This window comes from Pteropus alecto, unplaced genomic scaffold (assembly GCF_000325575.1).
Source record: "Pteropus alecto unplaced genomic scaffold, ASM32557v1 scaffold7, whole genome shotgun sequence".
In the NCBI taxonomy this organism is placed as follows: Eukaryota; Metazoa; Chordata; class Mammalia; order Chiroptera; family Pteropodidae; genus Pteropus; species Pteropus alecto.
In genome coordinates, this window is record NW_006494614.1 from 53,165,898 (window position 1) to 53,191,107 (window position 25,210).

General features: G+C 36.5%; 1 protein-coding gene and 1 pseudogene across 2 annotated transcripts in view; both read right to left on the reverse strand.

Annotated features, from left to right (window-relative positions):
- Nucleotides 1–25,210, reverse strand: part of DLG2 (discs large MAGUK scaffold protein 2) — a 657,893-nt gene that overhangs the window by 228,209 nt on the left and 404,474 nt on the right. The window lies entirely within an intron of this gene.
- On the reverse strand, nucleotides 24,197–24,316 carry LOC112474850 (annotated as a pseudogene).

Consider the following 25,210-nt stretch of genomic DNA (forward strand, 5'->3'; position numbering starts at 1 on the left):
TGCGCCTCCCTCCCCGCCCCCCACTCCGAGAAACTAGCATGCACACACACACACACACACACACACACACACACTGGAATGGTTAAAATGAAAAAGACTGATGATATCAAACATTGATGAGGATGAAGAACTCATTGGATCGTAAATTCATTTTTACTTTTTAAAACTGTTTGGTGATATCTTTTAAAACTAAGCTAATCATACCCTATATTCTAGCAATTTCACTTCTAAATATATATACCTTTGCCTGAAAGGACATGAACAAAAATATTCATAGAAGCATTATCAGCAATAATCAAGTACCAGAAATAACCTAACTATCCATTAATATTAGAATGGTAAATGAATTATCTTTTTTCACACAACGGAATATTATACAGCAATAAAACTGAAAGAACTATAGCTATACCCAACAACATGGATGAAAGTCATGGACATCAAGCTGAGTGTAAAAAGCTAGGCAGAAGAGAATACATACTGTATGATTTTATTTATTTAAAGTGCACCAAGCAAAAACTAAGGAAAGGTGGTAAAAGTTAGGAGAGTGGTTACCTTTGGGAAAGAGGCCAATGGCAATAACTGGGAGAGGCAAAAAGAGGCACTTACCTCTTGATCTGGATGGCGATTACATGAGTGCACTTACTATGTAATAACACAGCTGTACACCTCTGATTTGTTATAAAAATGGTCAAAATAAATATACTTTCTCTATCCCTTATGATACAACGTTTATATGTTAGCAAGGAGTGAGAAAGTAATTGTTTTTCGAAAATACTTGTGCCATAGAGGTAGCGTTCTGAAAATAAGGGTTTGAAAACTTTTCGTTGTTATGTGCTTTTGCTGTCCAAAATGATTTGTATGTTGGCTCTCTACACACTAAAACACAATTTTTATCCTGTTCAAAAATCTTCCAAATGAGAAGTTTCAGTGGATTTTGAAGTATTATTAATCATGCCAATGCAAATGCTCTTGGTTTAATACTTTGTGCTACAGTGATTTGAGTAATGTCTTATCCTGCTTGGGCTGCTGTAACAGAATACCAAAAACTGGGTAGCTTATAAACACCACAAATTTATTACTCACGGATCTGGAGGATGGGAAGTCCAAGTTCAAGGTGCTGGCAGATTCAATGACTGATTCATAAATAACTCTGTCCCTTTCCTCTATGTTCTTACGTGATGGAAGAGGTGAGAGCTCTCTTGGTTCTCTTTCATAAGGGCAGTAATCCTATTCATGAGGGCTCTGCTTTCATGATCTAATCACCTCCCAAAGGCCCCATCATCTAGCACTACCATCTTGGAAGTTACTATTTTAACATATGAATTTTAGGGGGTCACAAACATTTAGTCCCTAGCAAGTGATAATTAATTTAGTAAAATAACAAAAGCAATGATGACTAGTACTTACTGATCAATTTTTATGTGCCGAGCACTTTTTTCTAAATATTTTTCACATATTAACTCATTTAATTCTTATAATAATCCTAAGTAGTCGTCACTATTATTATTATTCCTATTTTATAGATAAAGAATTACCCCAAAGTCTCACAGCTAGCACTTGGTAGACCCAACATATTATATGTATACAATAAATAAACATGAAAATAAGGAGAGTGCCTAATGGTTATTTATTGATAGAAAAAGTCTGGAGACAAATTTCAGAGTTTAAGATTCAAACTATACTGTGTGTCATGATCTGGTCTCTTTAAAACCTGTTCAGCCTTAATCTTCACCAGTCTCAGCCTCAAACTTGAAGCTCCTGGTGATTCCCAGAACTCATCACACTCTTGGGTACCAGAGTCTTCCTCAGTGATGTTACTTGTAGAAGGCCCCCCGCCCCATTAACCTGTCTATCTGACAAACTCTTGTTTATTCTGTATATTTCACCCTACCTCCTCTCTGAAGCTTTTGCTGACATACAGGCTGTGAAGATTTCCTATCTGCTTGAAAGATAATTTGCGTGTGTGTGTGTGTGCGTGTGTGTGTGTGTGTGTGTGTGTGTGAACTGCCTCATGCTTTAAAGTCTCGAGAACACTAGAAAAGTGTTAGATGCTATATGAAAGGAACGATGTCAGCCATTATGTAAATGACGATTTCATAGAGGGGTAGGTGTCTATGGAGCTAGATTGTCTGGTTTGAATCCTGGATCCTCCACTTACAAGGTATGTAACTTTGGGCAGGCTATTTTAAGTTCTCAGTGCTTCAGTTTTCTCATTTGTATAATGGGGATAAAAACGTCATGTACCTCATAGAGTTCTTACAGGGATTGCATGAGTGAAAATAGGAAGAGCACCCAGAAAATAGTGAATGTTCAATGAAGGGTGGTTGCTTTTACTATGATGTACTGGGTATGGTCACCTGGACATCAGCATCTATTTCTGCTGCTTCTTATGGGATTTCCTTACTACAGAGGCTGGAAAGCTAAACATCACATTTTCTAGTTTCCCTTAAAGCTAGGGTTTATGACGCAAGTTACATTCCCACTGTTAGATACTCTTCTGCTGGATTGGGAAGGCTAAATAAGGAAGAGGCCATCTTTCTGTTGTCTTTCTGCTGTCGATAAGATCATCCAGAATTGAGTGTTGAGAGGCAGTTTTGTGGTGGTAGAGGATGTAGCCACTGTTTTCTAATTTTTTTTTCTCCTATTTCTAGATTAGAAGTATGATGCTATGTTCGTGACTTACCAATTTTTCAATGATAGTACAAACATTTAATTCCCTGAATCAAACTTCTTTCTTAAACTATATAGGATGGTTTCTATTTCCCATATGAGCTCTGATTGAAATCACATGGAGACCTGTGGTCCTACACGTGAATGCAGGGCTGGAATATAAACCAAACACTGTGCTTTACAAGTAATTCAACTTGTAAGGTCTCACTTTTCAGCAAATATATGAACTCATTTCTTATCTTGAATGTGGAAGTCAACATCACCACCCTCTGCGATTAAGAAATGACCAATTCACATATATACTTCCCCTCTCATAAGAGAGTGATTTTACCATGTGTTCTGGACCCAGATGGTTTAAGCCTGACCTGAGTGAGATCTGCTTTTAGAGTTCTAGAACTTTAAGTAGGCTTTCAGTCTCTGGATCCATTTCCACTTTAATTTGATAGCTGAACATACTGACAAACAAAATGCCACGTGAGTGTTTATGATTCACCACCTCTGAGAGTCTGAGACACCTGTTTGGCACCAGGCTTTGGTATAAACAAGGGTTTCAGGAAGTTTTTTTTTCCACCTACACAGGAGCTAAAACTATGTTCAGTTAGCTGCCCAGGCTTGCCCTGTAGCCATCGGATTTCCTTTTGAAGTAAAATGATTAATTTCCAGAACCTTTCATATTGAGAAAAGAAATAATTCACTTCCCGTGCTTAGAAATTTAATTTAGGCTCCATGCCAGCTGTCACTTTAGAATGCTATGATACACATACCTGTCATTAACAATTAGCAAAACAACCCAAAATATTAATCTCAGTTCCCAAACTCTCTAGATATTGAGACTCAAGTCTGCTTCCCACACCTGACGATCAACTCATACACTAATTGTGAAGTTTCATTTTGTTTTGTTTTGTTTGGACCGGATTTAACCCACACATATATTCTCAGTGCTTGTGAGGCACACTGTAGAATAAAAATCTAGCCAGAGCTATCAAAACCAATTTTATTGGTTGTGTTCTTTACATGGCAAGAAGTAGCTAAATTTGGTTGGAGGAGGGAGAAGATATGTAACACTTTCTCTGAATCAAATTTACAAACTTGCATTATATCTAGCTTTCTCCCCTTCTACTCTAATCCTTCCACTTCTGCTTTTGATTCCAAAACCTCCTCTCTTCTAAAATCTTACACTCTCAATTATTCCCTCACTTTATCTTTAACCTCTCCCTCCTTCCTAGATCCTTCCCCTCAATAATTAAATGTGTTCAAGTATTTGCTTTTTTAAAGGTAACACTACACTCCCTTTAGTTATTACCTACATCTTTCAAAGCAGCTCCTTCCAGCTTTATTTCTTAGATTGAGGCCAAGTGATATATTACTAAGGCCCATGATTTCTTCACAAGAATATTAAGCTTATGCTTTCTTTTTCACTATTATCTTGAATAATGATGTAAACACATTTTAGATCATCTGGATGCCTGCTCTATAACCAAGTAGTATGCCATGAGATTTCGGTGCCTTTTAACTTTGCATATCTGAATACCTTCACATCAAATGGTATTGCTTTAATTATCTTGGACCAAAGAGAAAAAAATAGGGGTGGACATGTTATAAAGTTAAATAGTGTCTTGGGACCACTTTACAAAAATGAAAAGGTAGTGGGAGCATTCAGTCATTACATGGAACATGGAAGTAGAAGTATAACAAACTCAAAATAACCTGTAGTAAGTACCCTAGTTCATGTTGAGAATGCTTATGTAGTTTGACAAAATAATATGTTATCGAATTAAATAAATATGATAAGTTTGAATTTCAGAATTTTCTTTATATTTAATTTATAAACATGTTTTGGTTTCATGGTTGTATTAGCGCTGTTAGTATAGATAATTTATATCTGGTTTATATTTACATATATATAAGTAATTTTAAGTCAACTTGGGGGTACTGAAGAATTTTTTCCCTTTCTTATTTATAAATGGGTCTTAAAACACTTATATAGAGCTCACTATATGCTAAACATTGTTTTAAGTATTAACTCATTATATAATTCTTATAATAACCTTATGATATAGATATTATTATTACCCCTATTTTGTTGAGGAGGCCTCTCTGAGACACAGAGAGATTAATTACCCTCCCAAGGTCACACAGCTAGTAAGAAGGGCAGCTGGGATTTTGACCCAGGCAAGCTGGTGCTAAAGTCCCTACCTTTAACCATATGGAATGCCTTCCTTTGGATAGAGTCTGTATTTACTCTGTTAGGTTTTCGAAATGCCACCTTAGAGTATATGGTCTATCCTTGATACCAGGGTTCTGCCTTTGGCTTTTTTCTCTTTCTACTTGATGTGTTCTCCCAGGACAATATCATTGATTACTATAGCTTTAACTACCAACCACAACCTGATTATTTCCAGATCTCTAACTGTAGATCAGAGCATTATCCTATTCTCATGATTCATATAAACTGGACATTTTTTACCTGCAAGTCTCAAAGGCAACTCAGGTTTAACCTAAATTGAACTACAAGATAAGCTTTCCTGTCCCCTGCACTCTACTCCTCCAATAAACCTGCCTTTTCTGCTCTATTGTCTCTCTTGTTTAATGGCCCTACTTTCCACTCAACATGCTCACTGTGTAGTAGGGAAAAGAGACAAGCAAACCAGTCATTACCAGGGGCACACGACAGTTACATGGATATACCCAAAGGTCAATGAGCCCAGGAGATACAACTGCCCGAGGCGAAAGAATGAGGGGAGGCTGCACTAAGAAGGCAATATGTAAACTATCTCAAAACCAAGACGGCTTGCATCTTTCTCCTTATCTTTTTCATATAGTTGAAGGGTATCTTTTAGGTGCACTATTTATTTGGTGTTAGAAAATGTATGAAAATTTTTCATTTTTAGGTCAAAAATGTAATTTCTCCAAAAAAAAGAAAAAGAGAAAAAGCAATTGACCAGGTTTCCCCCCCGCTCCATTTAAAATGAAATAAAGGAAAGAAATGCTTTCTATATCTTTGTAAAGATCAGATTCGTTTATCTTTAAAACATTTATGAAACTAACTTTTTATGGGAAAAATAATTCATAGATTTTGGCCAATCATATATGTTTGGCTGACTCTGCAACAGCTGAATATGAAGTTCATTACTGGTCATGGCTCCACGGGTGGCTTTTATAGGATTGACCATTACAGGAGGTAGATCCTTCTAGACATGCACAGCTACCACATTGAAATTCTAGCAGCACAACACTGATGAGAAGTGGCTGTGATGATTAGCATGGAAAGAAGACCATAAAACCAAGTCATAGCTGCCAGAGTTTTGCCTTTCTTCTTGAAGGCTGTGGAACCGGACACTGAAAGGGTCTGCAAACAGGGAATTTTCAGTATTGGCTCCCCTGTTCTTCCTCGCCCCTGCCCCCTCCTTCATTTGGTCTTCTCTTGTTTCTCTCCTGTGTCAGTTTTATTCTTCTTTCCCTCTGCAGACCCACTTTCTCTCCACACAGCCAGACACAGCAGCTGCAGCTCCAGTCCCTTTCCCAGCTTTATGTCATCTTCAAGTTTAAACATAACAGAGAGAAATGAATATCTTTAAAACCCAATTTCAAATCCTGGAATGGAGTCTGATATGTTCATTTTGGTTCGTCTCTAGCTGTGCACAGGGAAGTAGGATCATTTCATATCAATGTGTGTTAGGGATCTATATGGAGGAAATTGGCAGATAACTTTAAATTGTTTACTACAGGTGTGTTTCGTAAATACCGTAGTTTTATTTTAAAGAGAGAATGGCCATAAAGCTTGACCTCTTGAGATAAAATAAGTGAAGCATTTCTTTGCTTCCTAGGAAGAATTATGTTGCTATTAATCACAAAGACTGTCCTACTTATAGCCACCTGCGCCATTGAATAAATTCTATTCTTCGAGACTAGATTGTCATGAACTAACTCGACCCATGTTCCCTTTCACTTTCAGGGAGGAAGAGGCCTGACTTGTGCTAAGGAAAAATCATGGACAAAGATCAAAACGGGTGACCAGAAAAAATGTTCAAGCTTGATTTTGCTCCAGTTTTTAAGTTAAAGCATCAAGAGGAATCTTCAAGATTTTCATATGACTCAACTCATTGTTATAGGATTTAAGGCTAAAACTCATTTAGGAATAAAAAATATGACTTGCCTAGTGTTCTCTATCTTCCCTATAGGAAGTCCCTCTGAGAATCTAGTCTGTATTCTGTAATTGGGACTCCTGACCACTTATAACACTATTAACATGTATACGTAGTATTTCCCTAATATTCCTAATACAGTGATATCTAATAGAAGTAAAGAATGGGGCTTTCTGTTTAATCTAATATTTAGACTAATAAAAAATATTATATATAGACTAATGGTGTTTTTGAATGTAGTATTGTAGACTCCAGTTACTTTTAAACTCTGCTCTGTGGGGTCATAGAAGCAACTGAGAGAGGCCCTATTCCCTGCTGCACCTTATCTATTTGTACTTTCACGTGTTCTATACATAGGACTTTCATTTTATTTTCATCAACATTGTTTATATATTTAGAGTCTATTTCATAGCTTTATGTAATGGAGTTACATGCCAAGTGAAATAGATAAAGAAGGCAGTAACACAACAATTCATCCAAATCCTGCCTCTACCCATTCTTCCTCTTTCTCCCCACCCCCCCACAATAGATGTCTTTGTTGTAAACATGAAGCTTATTTAGTTAAAAATGCTTTTATAAAAAACTATTTTGGAAAATTTATTCTGAATTATCTGAATATATTAATTCTCTAGTAGTAGACTTAGAAAAAGACTAGTAGCAAAAAACATTAAAATCAATGCCAAATTTTCATGCGGGAGGATAGAGTTTCTAACATTAACTTTTTAATACATATTTACTATGTTATACATACTCATTTATAAGTACTCATTGAAAGCCAGTGGTGTTCCTATTTTACCTTAAATGTCAAGTACATTCAATAAGGGGATTGATATTACAAATAATGAATTTGACCTTGGTCTTATCTGATTGTGTTGAAATCTCCTATGTTCAGGATATCCATTATGGAGAAGCAGTGCATCTGCTAATTAAAGTGAGTAAAGTGCAAGAGAAACACTTATCATTTACATTGAGAATGCAGAGGGCTCTTGTCCTTGCTGAGGCTAAATAAAATTAGAGTCTACTTAGCATGACCACTTTATATTCCTCCCTTTGGTACCTGCCTTCCTAGCCTCTGACTTGATGATTAGAAAATTGGGGGAGATTAACGGTTAAGAGCCTTACTTGTGACTGCTAAAATGTGTCAGATAAGAGATATGAACCTTTCACTGAAAGACGAGATATGGAGGAAAAGATTCAGAAAATAATTTATCATGTGAGAAAGAAGTAATAAGAAAGCAAAGAGAGTGATGTGAAATAGTTATAGAGACGATGTTGACAAACATAAGGCCCAGGATGGAAAAGATGTAATTAAAATCAATGATGATTTAATTTATAATTACTTATTCTACTAATTGATATAATAGTTTTCAATTAAACAAAGTAAAAAAATGTTTAACTTGCTTCTAGAAAAATGTGATATTGCTTTAGGTGACTACTGTAACATCTTCCTAGCTGCTAAATACCAGAAGAGTTTAAATGTCAGAACCATTTGTTTATGAGAAAATTTAAATGAACGTTGCCCATGATTAACATTCAAAAGGTAAATTGCAAGATCTTATCTTACTTTTATATTATTTCAAAGAATAAAATGTAAATAAAGCAATATTTTATTTAATATAGAGTACTAAAATAAATGCAATATTAACTTAAAAAGAATACAAGTTAATATTTTTTACCAATTAATTTTTTTTACACATCTAGCATAAATTATGCTTTGGATGAGTGACTGTAAAATTGCTTTAAACTCCTCAAAATTGAGTCCAATCTGATGCTGAGAAAATGTCATATGTGTTTCAGAGCTCAAGGCAATCTAGTAGATGATGTGAATAAGCAAACAGCAAATACTAGGTGTGACTATGATGACAACTGTGTTTTCTACTTAGTATTCTCACATACATAAATATAAATGTACACACACACATACAAAGAGCATTTTGAATGTAATAGACTCAAAGCATCTAGAAATCTATAAACAAGGGTAAATATAAGGATATTCTATTGTTTTTCCAGACTCAACAAACATTGTTTTGATTTCCTCAGCTCTCAAAATTCAATGGTCATTGATCAGAAAGATTAATGGACTCACGTTTTTACTGGCCACAAGTTAGAACCATTGTATAAATACATAAGTGAACATGAAATGGTTAACCACACAAACCCCTGGGAACAGTTATTAGACCATTTTAAATACAGCTCTGCTTTTGAGAGGAAAGAGAAAGAGGGAGACAGTGAAGAGTTGGAAATGACGACAGAGCACAAGTCTTCTAGGTAAGGAAGAGATGGAGAAAGGAAACTCTTTGGGCATACAGAAGGGAACCGGTTCTCTTACTAGCTGAAGTCAGGGTTATCTATACAAGCATTTGCTCCTACAGTCTCAGAAGGAAAAAAAAAAGTGTTTGCTGTGGACAGCTACGATAGAAGTTTTAGCAGAACTAGAGAAGGACATAATCGCTCGATTCCCTAGAAGGCACTGTCAATGGGACAGCAAATAGAAACCCGAACAGCCAATGCTATGCCAACATGACGACGAAGTGCAACTCAGTCTACATATTCTTATACTTACACACAAAAGCGGAGTCTTCTCTGTGGTGCGGGTGTCTGGGAAACAGAACAGCACAGAGGCAGAAGAGAAGTAGGAAGATATGGGAGAGGCAGCCCCAGACCAGAACCAAAGCAGAGATGATTAATTCCCTTGGCTAAAAAGTGGCAATCGCATCAGCTATTAGCAGGAAGAAAGTGTAGTTGTTAACACCAGAACCACGTTGCAGTTACAGCTCAAGAGGAACAATATATTTTGTATTTTGCTGGAGAGTGGATCTTTGGCTTTCCTCAGCTACTCATTCTCAGATCATCCAAGATCCCCAAATGAACAGATAACATTTTAGCTTGTCATAGCTGTCCTGACTGCCTTTTCTACCATAGGAATTCTACTCTTTGGCAAATGACAACTATTTTCCAATCTCTTTCTGTTCTCTTTTTTGCATTTCTTTTCAAAGCCATCATTAATTAATTAATTCATTAATTAATGTTTTCTCACAGAGATGCATGGAAGTTACTATGCAATTAAGGACGAGAAGCAAACAAGGTTATCCTGAAAAGTAGGTTTGGGTGGTCAGTAGACTCTCTTACTAGGTAGGTAAGGTCCTACACATCTGTGTAAGAAAATTACAAATTACAAGCCAAGAAAATTGTAAAAAAAAATTATAAGCCCTGGATCTTTAGTTACACTCAAAATATCAAGGTTCCACTGCATATATTTTTGCTTTAGTAAAAGATTAAATTGTGTATTATTCATTCTTCAGTGTGTATAGTTTTTTCAACAAAGCCTTTGATTAACTATATAAACTCTAGAGCTAAAAGTATCATTTTGGAGAGGCGCCATCAACTTAGAGTTAGCTGAGCTAACCCGCACTGCAGGTACCCAGAGCAAAATCCAGAAAGCGTGATTCTCTTCAGAAACGTATCTCACTGGAGCCTGTCACCGCCTGCATGGACACGTGTTTCTTTCTCAGGTGTGACCTTACAATGTTTTATGTGCTAAAGAGGGCAAAGAGCTATTCACCCAGTGAATTATATAGTTGCTAAGTACATAATATTGCCAAATGCATTAATTTTTACCATGCTTTGAAAGACTGAGATATGTTGCCAACTTTCATAGTTTCTCAGTTAAAACAAAGAAACAAGACAGCAATAAAACATATGGAGAGACCCTATAGAAGTTTCAAGTCCAAGATCTGAAGCTAGACTTTCTGGTTTGAGCCCTAATTCTCCCTCTTACAAACTGTGAGCCTGAACAGGTTGCTTTATATCTTCATGTCTCATATTCCTCATCTGTAAAGGAGATAATAAGCTCACAGTGTTCTTGTGAGGATAAATGAGCTCATACATGCGAAGCACCAGAACAGTGTCTGACACCATAGAAAGCACTCAATAAATGTAACCCAAAATTGTTTTGAAGAAATATACAAATGAAAGTTTTCTATCCTTATAATTGAATACTGGAGACCACTATATAGAGGCAGCATTCTTAGGGAATCTTAGAGTTTACTCTTAACCATAAAATATAACATTTGTATGACAAAGAAAAAATCATTATATTTAGCCTTTCAGCTTTGTTCAGCCAATATTTATTGAGTATACACTATGTGTCAGACTATGTCTTAGGCACTATTAGATATATAAAACACTAATATAGAAATATAAGTCATAGATTCTGTCTTAAATGTATCTATACAAAGAGCATGGATGGTAATTGTGTTTATGGTGATGATAGTTGCATCATCTCTCCCATTCACTGTGTGCCTATTCTGTGCTTGCTTATCTACCGGGAGGTTTTGTCTACATTATCTTGCTTACATAACTTACTTTTGAGGTACTTATATGATCTCCATTTTTATCCTGAGGAAACTGAGGTTCAGGAAAGTTAAACAATTTTCCCAAGGTCTGTACTGTAAATGGCAGAGCTAGAATTCAAACCAGGTCAGTTTTATTTCAGAGCTGGGGCTCTTCTACTTATAGATATTTTATTGGCTCTTCTCGACTGAATTCCCATGAATTCATATATTTCAAACAAATTGGATTGAATATAGACTGCATTATTCACATTCTGAAACTTTTTGGAGCTAGAAAGCCCAAAGTGTTTCTAAAAGTGTTACAGATGTGAGCTAGGGCCTCAGAGTGGGATCTGAGGTAGACACTAAAAGCATAATGGTAAGGACTATGTTTGGAATAGAGGATGGGATAGGTAGGCGGAGCCTTTTAGACACTGGGGACAAAGGAATAGACACCTTAAATAACTTGTGGGTATCGGAATGAGGGAATCTATGCCCCATGTTGATCTCAGAGTTGTTCAAGGGAGATGGTTTCATGAAGGCTTGTAAGGTTTCTGGGAGTTTCTCTGAGCATGCACACACACACACATAACACTCTCATATCCTCTTTTTTCCTCACCAGACAGAAAAATCAGAGTCAGATCATTTATATTTAAATACTGATCACCATGTCTGCTGCCATTATTGGCTTTGGTCAATACAAAAGAGGGAGCTAACATCTGTGTCCACCAATTATGAGTCAAAGGCATAATTATTATAGAATTTAGGTCAGAAAATGGCTGTTTGGAGGTAATCAAATAGAAATCTAAGTTTGATTTTTTTTTGCTCATTATAAACTCTGTTTGGGGGAGAAAGAAGCTCCTAATTAAAAAGTCCTGTAACCTAACTAGTCTCTTTGCTTCGCATCAACTCTGCCTACCCCAAGCCAGACTGATCTTCCAAATTTGCCATTTCTGTTGGTTTGCATTAGGATCTAGTACAGCCTTCTTAGTGTATCATTGAATAATGTCCACTTTCAGACCCCATACTCCTTTCCACATCAAGATTCTGATCACCAATTCCAATATGTAGAGATTTTATTTTTCTCATACCATCAAGTGATGCTCTGACAACAGCCCGGTATCCAACAATTCAACTTAATTCTGACACTATCTACCCAGACATAGCATCATATTCCACAGGTTAAGGATTCAGTCCAATATGACTGTCTTTGATTTCAGATGTTAATCATAAGTCTAGGTTGTTATCTGTGCTTCTAACCAACTGGCTATAAATCAGAGGTTCCCACAACCCCCTCCTCGGGTTTGATTAATTTGCTAGAGCAACTCACAGAACTCAATAAATAAATTTACTCACTAGATTATAAATTTATTTCAAAGGATAGTAAAGGATACAAATCAAAAGTCAGATAAAGCAATACATAAGGCAAAGTCCCTAACACAAGGGCTTCTGTCCATGTGGAGTTTGGGGCACAGCACAGTGGCACATGGAAGTGTTTTGGTTCACCAATCTGGAATGTCTTCCCAGTCCTTTTGGGTTTTATGGAAATGTCATTGTGAAGGCATGATTGATTAAATCATTGCCCACAGGGCACTGATTCAACTTTCAGCTCCTCTCTTTTCCTGGGAGGTCAGGGTTGGGACTAAAAAGTTCCAATTCTCTAATTTCAAGGTTAGCTCCATTGGCTAACAGCCTCCATCTTGGCTGTGAGCTAAAAGTTAGCTATTAATATAACAAAAGAGGAAATTCCAAGGGTTTTAGGAACTCTGTACCAGAAAAGGGGATGAAAACCAAATATATATTTCTTATTGTAAACCACAATATCACATACATCATATTCTATTACCTTTACAGAGATATGCACCCCCTGGCCACCTTGATCCTTATTTAATCTTATCAGGCGGTTCCATTTTATACCTTTACAGATCTGGGCTCAGGATGTTTCCTCTTATTCTGTAGTTGTGTTTACCCAAATCCTACTAGTCACTGTGGCACAATACAACATGAATGAAGTCATACATGAGTTATGTGTAAAACACAGCTCTGTCAGTTAATGGCTGGCTGATATGGGCAAATTATCTGACTCAATTTCCTAATCCATAGAATCAGGAGAATACAGTTATCTACCTCAGAGATTTGCTTTGAAGATTAAATAAACAATGCACATAATCTGCTTCACCCAGTACTTGGCACGTAGTAAGGGCATAAAGTAATTTTTAAAAAGTTAACTATCACAGTTCAATCTTACTTCTTATGCTAGTCACTCTGGTTTTGATTAAATTTCCCTCTTCCTTACTCATAACACTGCCTGCAATTATATCATTTATATAATGCCTAGAATGTTTATCATTTTGCAGTGTAACATTTTTATAGATAAGAGTGCTGACCTTTTGGTGAAGATGAAACCACAGAGAAAGTATACTTTAAAGGACATGCTCATTTATTTTCACTGATTGAGTGGTTAATTGATTGCTTCATTCATTCAATAAGTGTACATGAGTATCTAATATATTTTAGACACAAAGATGAATCAGAAAGATTCTGCCTTGAAGGAGAGAATAAGTGAATAAATTGCTATGACACAAAGTAAAAAGTCATAAACGTCTAGATGGATAAAGCACAATAATGGTTCCAAAGATAGAAAGATGGCAACTGGGAAGCTTTATTGAAGAAGAATCCTTGAGTAATCCTTAAAGGACAGGTTTATGAGGTGACTGGAAACTGAAAGTTGAGAAGTGGGGGATGAGTGGCAGCGGGTGCATTTCAAATCAAGGCACATGCAGGAACACAGACTGCGGGCTGGAGAGAGCAAGTACCCCACACTAAACCGCAAGGGACCACCAATTCAGATGGAGGGATCTAAAAGCTCTTCTCCAAATTCACTCGACTCCCTGGATTTTCTTTTAATTAACACAACTGTGACCTTAAAGACTTGAGGAAATGCCTTTGCTTTCCAGCCATTTTTATTGATTTTTGGTTGTGGGACTTTAATTTTCAGTGGATTCCTCTCTGTGTTCACTGTTCAACAAGTCACACTCATGCTGCTATCCTGCCACACTACTTGTTTCTTTCAGAAGTGACTCCCCTGTTTTAGAGAGGTTCCTGTTGATATGAAATTACAGAATGTTAGGTAGGACTTTGGAGGGTTATCTGTTCATAGTGGTTTAAAATACATAAATATCTCAGCAAGAAAATTTATACCAGCAGTTGAGGTGGATCAGCCAAACTGTTCTCCTTCACTAGAGAACATCCTATAAAAAATACCCAGGAACCCAAATTAGTAATTACAAGACTGATAATAATTATCAGCTCAGTTCTGCTCTGTCCCAGATCCCAGAACCCACAAGGAGGGCATCAAAAAGGGAGTCTCTTGAAGTTCCTGAAGATGTTCTATTAAATGATCTCAGCACTGATAATATGGAGCTTGGAGGGCACAGAGGACATACTGACTTTCTCTGCATGAGGGATTTCTCTTCACTCATATAAACTCTAAGGCATTGACAGAACTGCTTAATAAGCATAGTCAAAGCACCTAAGTCCCGGAACTGGGCATTATCACCAGGACCCTCTTGTGAGTTCCTGAAGTCCTGTGGACATGCTCAGTTCACAGAAATCTCTGCACCTGGTGGGTAGAAATTATCTCTAGGCCCAAGGTGAATGAAAAAGTACAGATGACAAAACTGAGGCTCAAAAAGTCTGAATGACCTGGGTCACATAGGTGCATAAGTGCAAAAGCCAAGATCCAAATCCTAAATATTTTCTCTTTCTCTTCTTCTAGACTTCCAATTCAATGCCTGCTCACTCTCTTCTCTAATCTCACCACCTCCATCTATCTTAAAAGCCTTTTCCAAACAGATCAGTCACAAATTCAATCCCTTTTCTCCATTTCTATTGCCTTCCTAGTTCATCATCATAATCTCTTTCCAGATAACCATAGCAGTTTACTAACTGCTCTCCCTGTCTCATCTTGCCTTACCTGTCTGTCTATATGGAATGCGCTGTAGTCTTTTCAAAATATGCCCTTGTTTAACAACGTTTGAATGTTCCTCATTGTCTTAAATATAAAGGATGAACTTCTAAACATTGGGTGTAAGACCCTTCAAGGTTTAGCCAATTTTTCTTGTTCAGAGTTATGCTATATAAATTTTGTTTGTTGACCTCTCAACTTTTCACACTTCTTCACCTGCTCTGTGCCTAGAAGCTGATAAACAGACCACACATGGCTCTGGGTGGGTTTGGCAAGTGGAGAACACTATCAGGAGAGCAGAATGAAGGATGGCAGAAACAGTGGGCATTTATTCTGCAGGTTCCCAGTTCTAGCAGGTAACTGCTGCCTCTCCTAGTTCTTCCCTCCCCTTGTCTCTTCCAGTTTAAGAGGGGTAACAGCTTCCTGTGGTTAATAGTCCTGGAGTCTTTCTTAGGTTTTAATATACAGCATGCTTAATCATTTCTAAACAACCCCTATGTTAAACTCTCTTCAAATTATTCACTTGGAACCTACCAGGAATTTCTTGCCAAGACCTCAACTGATATTTGGCCAATCCCCAGTTTACATCTTAATTTATAATTTGTTGAATAATGGTAATCTCTGGAACAAATGTGCCCTGATCAGTCTTCTCTGAGGCTTTGTACATGTTCCTTCTGCCCGAATTACATTCTCTCTCCCCAGGTTTCCATTCCTCCCAACTCCATAATTCTGGTCTCAAATTCAATTACTAACTGCTCCCAGACTCCTTCCAATTGAATGCAAATGGCTACACACTAGCAGTCTCTTAGCCCCCTGTACATCCTCATATTGTACCATCCCTGACAATATATTGATGTGTATTTCCCACTGAACATGGCCTTCGAAGTCCAAGATCTGTATCTCATTCATCCTTGTCAATTTTCTGCTTAGCAAAGAGCCTAGGACTTGGCAAAGCTACTCAACAAACCTGATTGTAATGAAATATATTTTTATTTGAATGTGGAGATCTTTCCTTTCCAATTCTTACTTGGTTTGAAACTTTCCCAGGAATCTCCCAGGGAATTATTATAACTACTATGTGCTAGAGACCGAGCAAGTACCAAAAAGAAAAAGAAAAAGAAAAACCCACAAAAACAAACAAATGAACAAAACCTGTGTGAAGGACCTTGGTCTATTTCTTGAGAAGCTCACAGTCCACGGTGAAGTAGACTTCACATACTATTTAAGGGCTCAAATAAGATCACATATAAGTAAAACTGCATGTTAAATAAAAGACAGACCCAAATATTAGTTATTATTTTGAAGAAGGCATCACAAAGAGATTCTTTTATCTTAAGTATAAGATTTCCCTGGCAAATCAAATGTCTGACCTTTTATTCCTGCCAATTTCTGGAAATCTGTTAGCTACTGCTGACTCAAGAAAGGCTTTTAAGGTGTCCTTGAAGGTAGCTGTCTGAGGATACCCAGCAGAGCAGGGAAGACCATTTTGCAGCTGGGCCATCCCATTCAAGTTTCAGTGGCTTTCCAACAAAATCAGAGAGCAACGGTATCATAAGCTACCATCACCTTGCGTTTTGTTCAAAAGATTTCATTGACTGTACCATGCTAGAGTGTGACATGAGTTCAGGAGTTCAATAGTACTTTTCATGATAATGATGATAGTGCCCTTCAGTACAGACATTAAGTATTGTAATGTGGCAGCTTTGAAAATCTGGGTCAGGGTCTGTGATATGGTTTAGAACAATAACGTTTTTTATTTTTTCTCATCGCATTCACAAAGTTGACTTTTTGAGAGGCAACCTTCCTGTCTAATCCTGAATGTAAAGCCCCTCCCATAAAGGGCTTCCAATAATACCCTCTTACTAGCTTGGGACATCGGTTCTCATCCATGGTGTAATTACATACTGATATGTCACCACTGGTGGTGAGATGTACTATAGGTAACATTTTAGTAATTATACATGAAGAACTGAAATTTGGGACTGATTTTTAATACTTTTGTGTGAATTAAGGTTGTTTCTATAATAACTTCATTCTTACAATCACTTGATTTTAAATTGCTCTCTTGATTGGGAATTCACAAAATGAAGTTAAAATGAGTACGAAGAGAGGCCCATAAAACCCACAACCTATATTGCTTATGCCACAGCCCAGGGTGCAACAAGTGACTGCACAGTATGTGAGTTGCGGAGAAAATATGAATGATCATATTTCATCAATCGTAAAATGCAAAATATTTTTTTTTTCCTTTTAACATCTCTGAATAAGGGATATATCTTATAATCAATGATGTCCTATAGTTATAGTTTTTTTTTCTTTTGGTTTTTAATGGAACATAAAATAATACTCTATCTTATATTAGTTGCATTACAAATTCAAGGTTAATCACTCCAGGATCCACATCCTGCTCCTTAGAAAGTTATCTCTAGTTAGCCTCATCGGTCCCTATAATATCGCCCTCAAAGTTATAGTTTTCCTCTCTCTCTAGTCCTTTCATATTAATAACTCATTTAAAAAATGAGTGACTATTTGTACTGGATTTCATATTCTTGTAAAGTGTTTCCATTTGTAAAACAAGCATTGCACCTAATCCAGAGCATTCAGAACAGAAGGTAAGGCAACACTGGCCAGGTGTTTGTGCAAGAGCTTAATTGTGGATGAGTTGTTTAGGAATAAGAGGCCGTTTCTAAATGAATGGGAGCGTTGCTTCACACCAGTTTATCTGAAATCTCAATAATACTATCACGTGGCCAGAAGCACATATATAATAAGGCATTAGCTACCAGGTCTCCTAGGACTGGTGCAGAGCTAAGAAAATCAGAGTGTGGGTGATGGTTGGAGGGGCAGTTTCCCATCCTACCATCCCAAGCTCCTGGAATTAGAGAGTGCTGATGTCTCGTTGATGTTCAGTATGTGGTGGTTGCATGAATGACCACATCTAGCTAGGCAAAACTAGATTAAAGCAATCTGAATGAGTGGTGCTGAAAAGAAATGGAAGAAGGAGGTAGAAGGGTAACATCACTGACCTTGCTTTGGTCGTGACATTGGATGGGAGCCACTCTGTTCCTCTATTAATACATAGGATATGTTATCTTCGAGGCGCTATTCTAAAAGCTTTACAAATATTAACTCATTTCATCTTTATAATAATCTTATAGGATAGCTAAGATAAGATATACTATTATTATCTCCATTTTACCAATGAGGAGTCTGATGTACCAAGAGGTTAAGTACCTTGTCTAAGGTCTCGCAGATAAAGTGACAGATTTAGGAGGTCTGGCTCCAAAATCTGTGCTTTGACCACTCCACTACAATGCCTCCTTATTCACCCAGCAGGTGCTCTCTAAATATTTCAGCCACTATAACCATAACTCCTTTGAGGCCAGATGTCTGCAGTCTGTCTCAGCTTTGAGGAGAAACAAAGTCGGCTCTCAGGCTTCAAGAAATTAGGCCACTAAGTCCTCCTTGTAGGTGTTGGCAGATAGGAAGGCACACATCATAGATTTGACTTGGACATGATCCAGGTTTCTGGAAAGACCATTCAAAATTTTACCCCAACTGCCTGTTCCATTATAGTATTAAAATGACATCTCCCTCCCAGCTCACACTTTTCCAGGCCAGAAAGAACTAATGTTGGGGAAAATACGACGACTTTCTTTGTTCTTTTTAGTCCCTGGCTAAAATGTAGCCTAAAGAAAGCTCTCGGAAAATTTTCATAGTTATATGTCAACATAATTCTTTTATCAGAGTGTTTAAAACACTTGTTAAAAGGTCTCCATTTTCTGTCAATCTTTTGGGATGGAATATAACACCCTAACAGGACACAGAATCAATCGCAAATACTTTTTTTTTAAAAAAATTGTTAAATAGAGGAATTAATTGAAACACTTAGAGGAAGCAGATTTGATTTACAAATTCTCCCGATGTCTTAGTTTCTGTCTTAAAAAGGAGATTTACCATTTAAATCCCATACTATTACTACATTCTAAGTCAAAATGCTGATTATTGCATTGTTATTTTATATCCAGATAGCAAAAAGGCTTTTAATTTGGGCTCTGCTTTGAATGGAAATCATAAAACTATTGGTTCGTGCATGGTAACTGGATCTGGGCCCGGCTACCTGGCACTAACAAAATGCCTTCAGTTTTAACAGAGAGGTTAGAAGTTTCCCAAATACAGGATTAGGATCCAGTATGTAGACAGATGCCTCAGAAAAACATAGTAGTCAAAAAGATCTTGTTTTTTCTGCCTTTGAGAGTGAAGAGTCTTTGTTCCCAGTGCTTAGGTAAGGGCTGGAACAAAAGAGGAACAATAAATGTATTACTGGTTTCTTCAAATTGGAGAGAGATAGGAAAGTGTTGCCTGATCCTACCATGGAAAATAAAGGCATCAGAATTATGACTCAATTATACACAATGAACTGATAGAGTATGTTTGCCTTGGCTGTAGATGTGGGTAAGAAATGAAAAGTAGGCCCATGTGGAATCTTCAGGGCAAATGGCAGCATATAATGTCAATTTTACTTCCTTAACGTTGTGCTTTTCTTAGTAACTTGGATGTTGGCAAATGCTATTATCATATTTTCTTCTTATAACTAATACGGATATTAAGATTAGTGTTGGTGTGTTTTACTGAGTGTTTTCCTTTGCGATGAATGATGAGGTAAGCCTATTTGTATGTAGTATTTCTTCTTTGTGCTCCATGGCAATGCTGGATTCTACTGTGTTCTTTCTTACCAATTTGAAAAATGAGGAAAAATGAGACTGTGCCTGGTTTTTAATTCTGTTATCAAAAATTGAGGGAAAACATGTTCCATGTATTTTTTCAAGGCAATCTTTTTTTAAATCAACTGCCACTGTTAATTTTGGAGAGTGTTTCTGATTCATTACTAGCAGTGATTTTGCATATATTATCTCTTAGAATTTTAATTTCTTACATATATTTCCTTCAATTTCTTATTTGATTCTTTCACCATCTTTTATGGGTTCTCAACATTCTTCTTGATCAACAGTATTTATAATTATAATTCAACATACCATAAATAAGTTTGTTGAATACCTACATTGTTTCTGACACTAGTCTAGTTGAAGATAAACTAATAAATAAGCAGTCAAGGCTCTTGCTCTCATGGGGCTTTTTTCAAATGGAAGAAGGAAGACCATAAGCAAATAAACAAATAAGATAATTTTATGTAGTGATAAATGCTATGGAGAAATTAAAAGACACTATCATTTTAGTATGAAAAGGTAGCATGCTATGATGGCCATGGACAAGGACACTGGAAACAGACCAGAGTTTGAATCGCAGCCCTAACACTTCCCTGCTGTGTGATCTTGGGCAAGTTATTTAGCCTATGTACGCCTTACTTTCTTCATCTCTAAAATGAGAACAATCTTAGCCCCTATCTGAGAGGTTTGCTTTAAAGATTACATGGTTACATATGAAGAGTCCTTAGAACAATGTCCGGCATATATTAGGCGCTTTACAACATTAGCTTTCATTATTTTAGTAGTTAATATTTATTGAGCACTTTCTATGAGCCAGGAATTATGATTATAACTTATTTATCACAGTTATCCTATGAAGAAGCTATTATTAACTCCTTTTTACAGATGAGAAATCTGAAGATGAGAGAGGCCACATAACTGACAAGGTCATGTAGCTAGAAAGTAGCAGAAGCGCTCTTTCAATTCTGCTCTGTCTTTAACCATATTTCTCTCTTTATAATAAGTAATTTTGTTTTTTCCAAATATTTTCTTTCCAGTGGCTCAATTATTAGCCCACTACATCCAAAATCTCATGTATGTGACTAGAAAGACAATACATATTTACTGAATATAAAATTCATTCTTCTCAGGTGTTCTCTTTTCCAATTATGATAATTTTTTTCCTTTTTAAGTCTTTGTTTTGCTGCTGTCTAAAGTTCAGCTTTTCATTGTCTTAGCACCACATTTTATATACATTTGATGTTATTTTGTTCAAGTAGAATTCATTAATTATCAATCAACCATATTGCCCTTTTGAGATTTCATATCATTTTCTGTGGCATTTGTACTTTTTACATTAAATGCTCTAATGCAGAGAGCTTTAGAAAGTATTTCCACTTGTGATGTCCCAGATTTTATCCATTTAGTTGAAATTCAAAATTGTTACTATTTTTCTTTTTATGACCTTTCTGATGCCTTTTTTCTCTTCCTAATCGCAATTCCATTTAAACTAAATGACATGCAGAAATTTTCACTTCAGTGGTAATCTACTTTCTTTTTATATCCACTTTTAAACCATAATCACTACTCTCTTCCTTCAATTGCTCTGACACTCGTGTATGTTTTATTAAGCAACATCTTGCCAGATTTAAGAAAAGTACTCTCTTAGAGCAAAGAAAAGTTCTAAAGGCTTAGCAGAACAATGTAGCTCTGCAGATTCTAAGACTATGCATATAATGTGTTTAATAAAGATTTGAAGACAAAGTGCTATCAAATCTATGAACTTGGACTATACTAGTTGTGTGACCATGAACTTTTTCTCCTTTCTAAAGAAGTGGTGAACAGGCAAGGCCTTAAAGGGTGGTAGTTGAGATTAACTGTTGATTGAATATTGGCCCCACTTGGAGATATGGTATTGCAAATTGGCACTCAAGTCACAGAGACTACTGTTGGAATTTTGCTTCTGGCACTTAAATGCGTAACTTCTCTAAGATGTTATTTTTTTATGTGCAAATGAGGATAATAATGTTATAGTGTTTGTGAGGATTAAATGGCATAATATACAGAAATATTTAAATATACTAGGTATAATGATAATAATTATTATTAATCGTTACCTACTTTCTCCATGTTTACTTGTGATTGTTTGAGTCTTGAACCTAGTTTATTCCTTAATATGTGGACAATTCATGGTGGTATAAAGTAGAAGCTCTCTTTTGCCTCTACCCACAACTGTTTACCATTTATTTTTATTATTATCTTTAGAGCCAGAATCAGCTTTTTCACATGGGCCAATGCATTTTTAAGATGCATAGACTTAAAAAAAATCACCAGCATTCAAATCTTCATTTATTGATTGATTGAGTTATTCATCAAACATTTATTGACTACCTACTGTAGTCACTCCCTTTTCCCATGAAGTTTAGAGTCGGCGGAGAAATTAGACATTTGTTCACATAAATTGCAAGACTGAGGAAGAAATGCAGCAATACAAGATACTGAGGTAGCACAGGGAAAGCAGTGTTACTCTCCTGGGGGTGGAGTGGTACATCCAGGAAGGCTTCTTGGAGATGATCTCTAGCTTGTTCTTTGAAAGAAAAAGAGTTTTTCAAGTAGACAAGGAAGGAAGGGAATCCTGGGTAGACAGAAAAAATGATTCCTGAAGACAAAACATCAAAGCCTGTTAGGCAAATAATAAGCAATTCAGTGTTATTAGAATATAAAGTTCAAGGAGAGTATAGCTGGGGATGTGAGAGGTGACATACATTTAGATACATGTTATTTAGATGAAAAGTACCTAAGAAAACTATGCCTGCCATACAATGCTTGATAGGAACATTTAAATTTGATTCTAAAGACTAACTCTCATCTTATAAAATGATTATATTTTATATTCAGATATTATATTTTATTTTCTTTATAGCTTGTTTGACAGTCTCAGGCTCTTTGTGAAGTTCTATTATTTTTAGCTTATAATTAGGAAAGATATAGACATAGAATTGCAATGAGGAAACGCAAATTGTGAGAGGACTATAACAGCTCAGAGAAAAAAACTAAAATAATGCATTTTTAATATTTCAATATCATCAACAACTATAAAATGATCAAACAAAACATCAACAAGAAAATCCACTTTCTTTGCTTCCAATAAGAAGATTAAATTTGTATTTATCAGAAGACTATTGAAAATGTTTTCTCTGGAATTTACTAGGAGGGAAAAATGTGTTCCTAAATGTAAACGGAACTATTCAAGTTGAAAACATTTGATATTTCCTTGGCGGTTTTCTCTGTATGTGCTCCCAGCCTCCCCCAGCCTCACCCCCCGACACTAGCAAACTTCACATCTTCATTTCTTTGGACTGCAGCAGCTGTGTTTTGATGATGATTATGTAGACACTATACTTGCACTATTTCTCACTAATAGGTGCCCAAAGCAACTATTTGTCTGCAGTTTTATAAGTTATTGGGTTTCTTTCGAAAAGCCTTTGTATTTCCACCACTCATTGCTAAGTCATAATACCTGGGAATTATTACTAAAACTCTAACATTTCTTCTTTGCTTCCTGGAAAAATCTCCCGCTATGAATGACACGTATTTTTAGGAAATTCAAATATTTACAAGAAAATAAAAATATTAAACATTTGGGCAATATGGGGTATGATTATTTACATTACTAAAAAATTAATCATTTATAAAGAATTTTCTGAGTGGCCTTAAACAAAGAGGAATGTACGTATTGACTATCACATAAGAAACAAAGATTATTAAATAACTTTAGGCGAAGATGTCTATTGTATGAAACTAGGTAACTCTTGCTCATGTTTCCAAAGAAATGGGGTGGCTTTAATCTTGATTTCAGGTCTCACTAGACTCCACTGACCTCTTTTAAGGATATTAAGTGTTCAAAATTTTTTTAGAAAGAAAAGCATACCAGCTAATGAAGAACACAGTATACAGGTTTCTTTTGGAACCTGTGATCCCTTGGCAATTTACACAGCACATTGGGTATTATGACAGTCACGTCGAAAGAAAATCCAATATTTATAAAATTATTTTAGATTTGGGGAAAATCTTAGGGTATGAGGAGTAGATGTAAATGGTAACCCCATTAAGAAATAACCATTTTTATATTTTGTAACTCTCTGGACTATTTAGCATCCTCCTAGTATTTTCTCCTTTAAATCACCACAAATAAGATTTTGTATATTTCTCTGTGGTCTTAGTTTTAGTTTTTATTTTAAAAAGTCCCTCATTTTATTTATTTATTTGTTTGTTTGTTTGTTTATATTTAGGTGAGGCAACCCTTGGTTGACCTCACAGATTACAAGGGCCTTGTCAGATTACAATCCCTTATTTATTTATTTAAAATTTTTTTTACACCTACAGCAGCTGGTCTTCCTAGATGTTCTCCCATCCAAGTACTAACCAGGCCCGACCCCACTTAGCTTCCCGAGATCAGATGGGATCGGGCTTGTTCAGGGTGGTATGGCTGTAGACTATATTGTGATTTATAAGAAATGTATATTTGGTTATTCAGATGACCAAAATATATTTCTCATATATATTTAGTCTTTATCCACAGTTCCTGGCTTACAGCTCCCCAAACCCTTAGAAATTCCTAAGTATAGAGATGAAGGTGTCTTTTGTAATGTTAATGAGTGACTTAAAGGCTGTACCCAAGGATGGGGACTGGTTGCCAACAGAGCCAACTCTGTAATTAGAGACATTAGAACTTCCAGTTCTACTCTCTGACCTCTGTGAAGGGGAGAGGAGCTAGATGTATAATCCAACACAAGTGGCCAATAGTTTACTCAATCATGCCTATGTAGTGAAGCCTCCATAAAAACCCAAGAGGACAGGTTTTGGAGAGCTTCTGCTTTGGTGAGTACATGGAGATTCGGGAGAGTGTCACACATGGAGAGGGCATGGAGGCTCTGTGCCCTTTCCCCATAAATTGCCCTATATGCTTTTTCCATTTGGCTGTTCCAGAATTATATCTTTTATAATAACCAGTAATCCAGTAAGTAAAATGTTTCTCTGAGTTCGGTGAGCCATTCTTACAAATTAATTGAACCCAAGGAGGAGATCCTGGGGACCTCTGATATATAGCCAGTTGGGCAGAAGTACAGGAAACAACCTGAACTTTCAGTTGGCCTTCTGAGTTGGATATGGTTGTTGGAACCTCCAATTTGTAACTGTCAGTCAGAAGTACACATAGCCGGGGCTTGTGACTGATGTCTAACATGGGGGGTGGGGTGTTGGGTTAGTCTTATAGGACTGAGCCCTCAACCTGTGGAATCTGTTGCTGTCTTGGGGTAAATAGTGTCAGAATTGAGTTCAATTCTCAGACATCCTGCTGATGTCCCAGAACAGACTGGTGTGGTGTAGGAG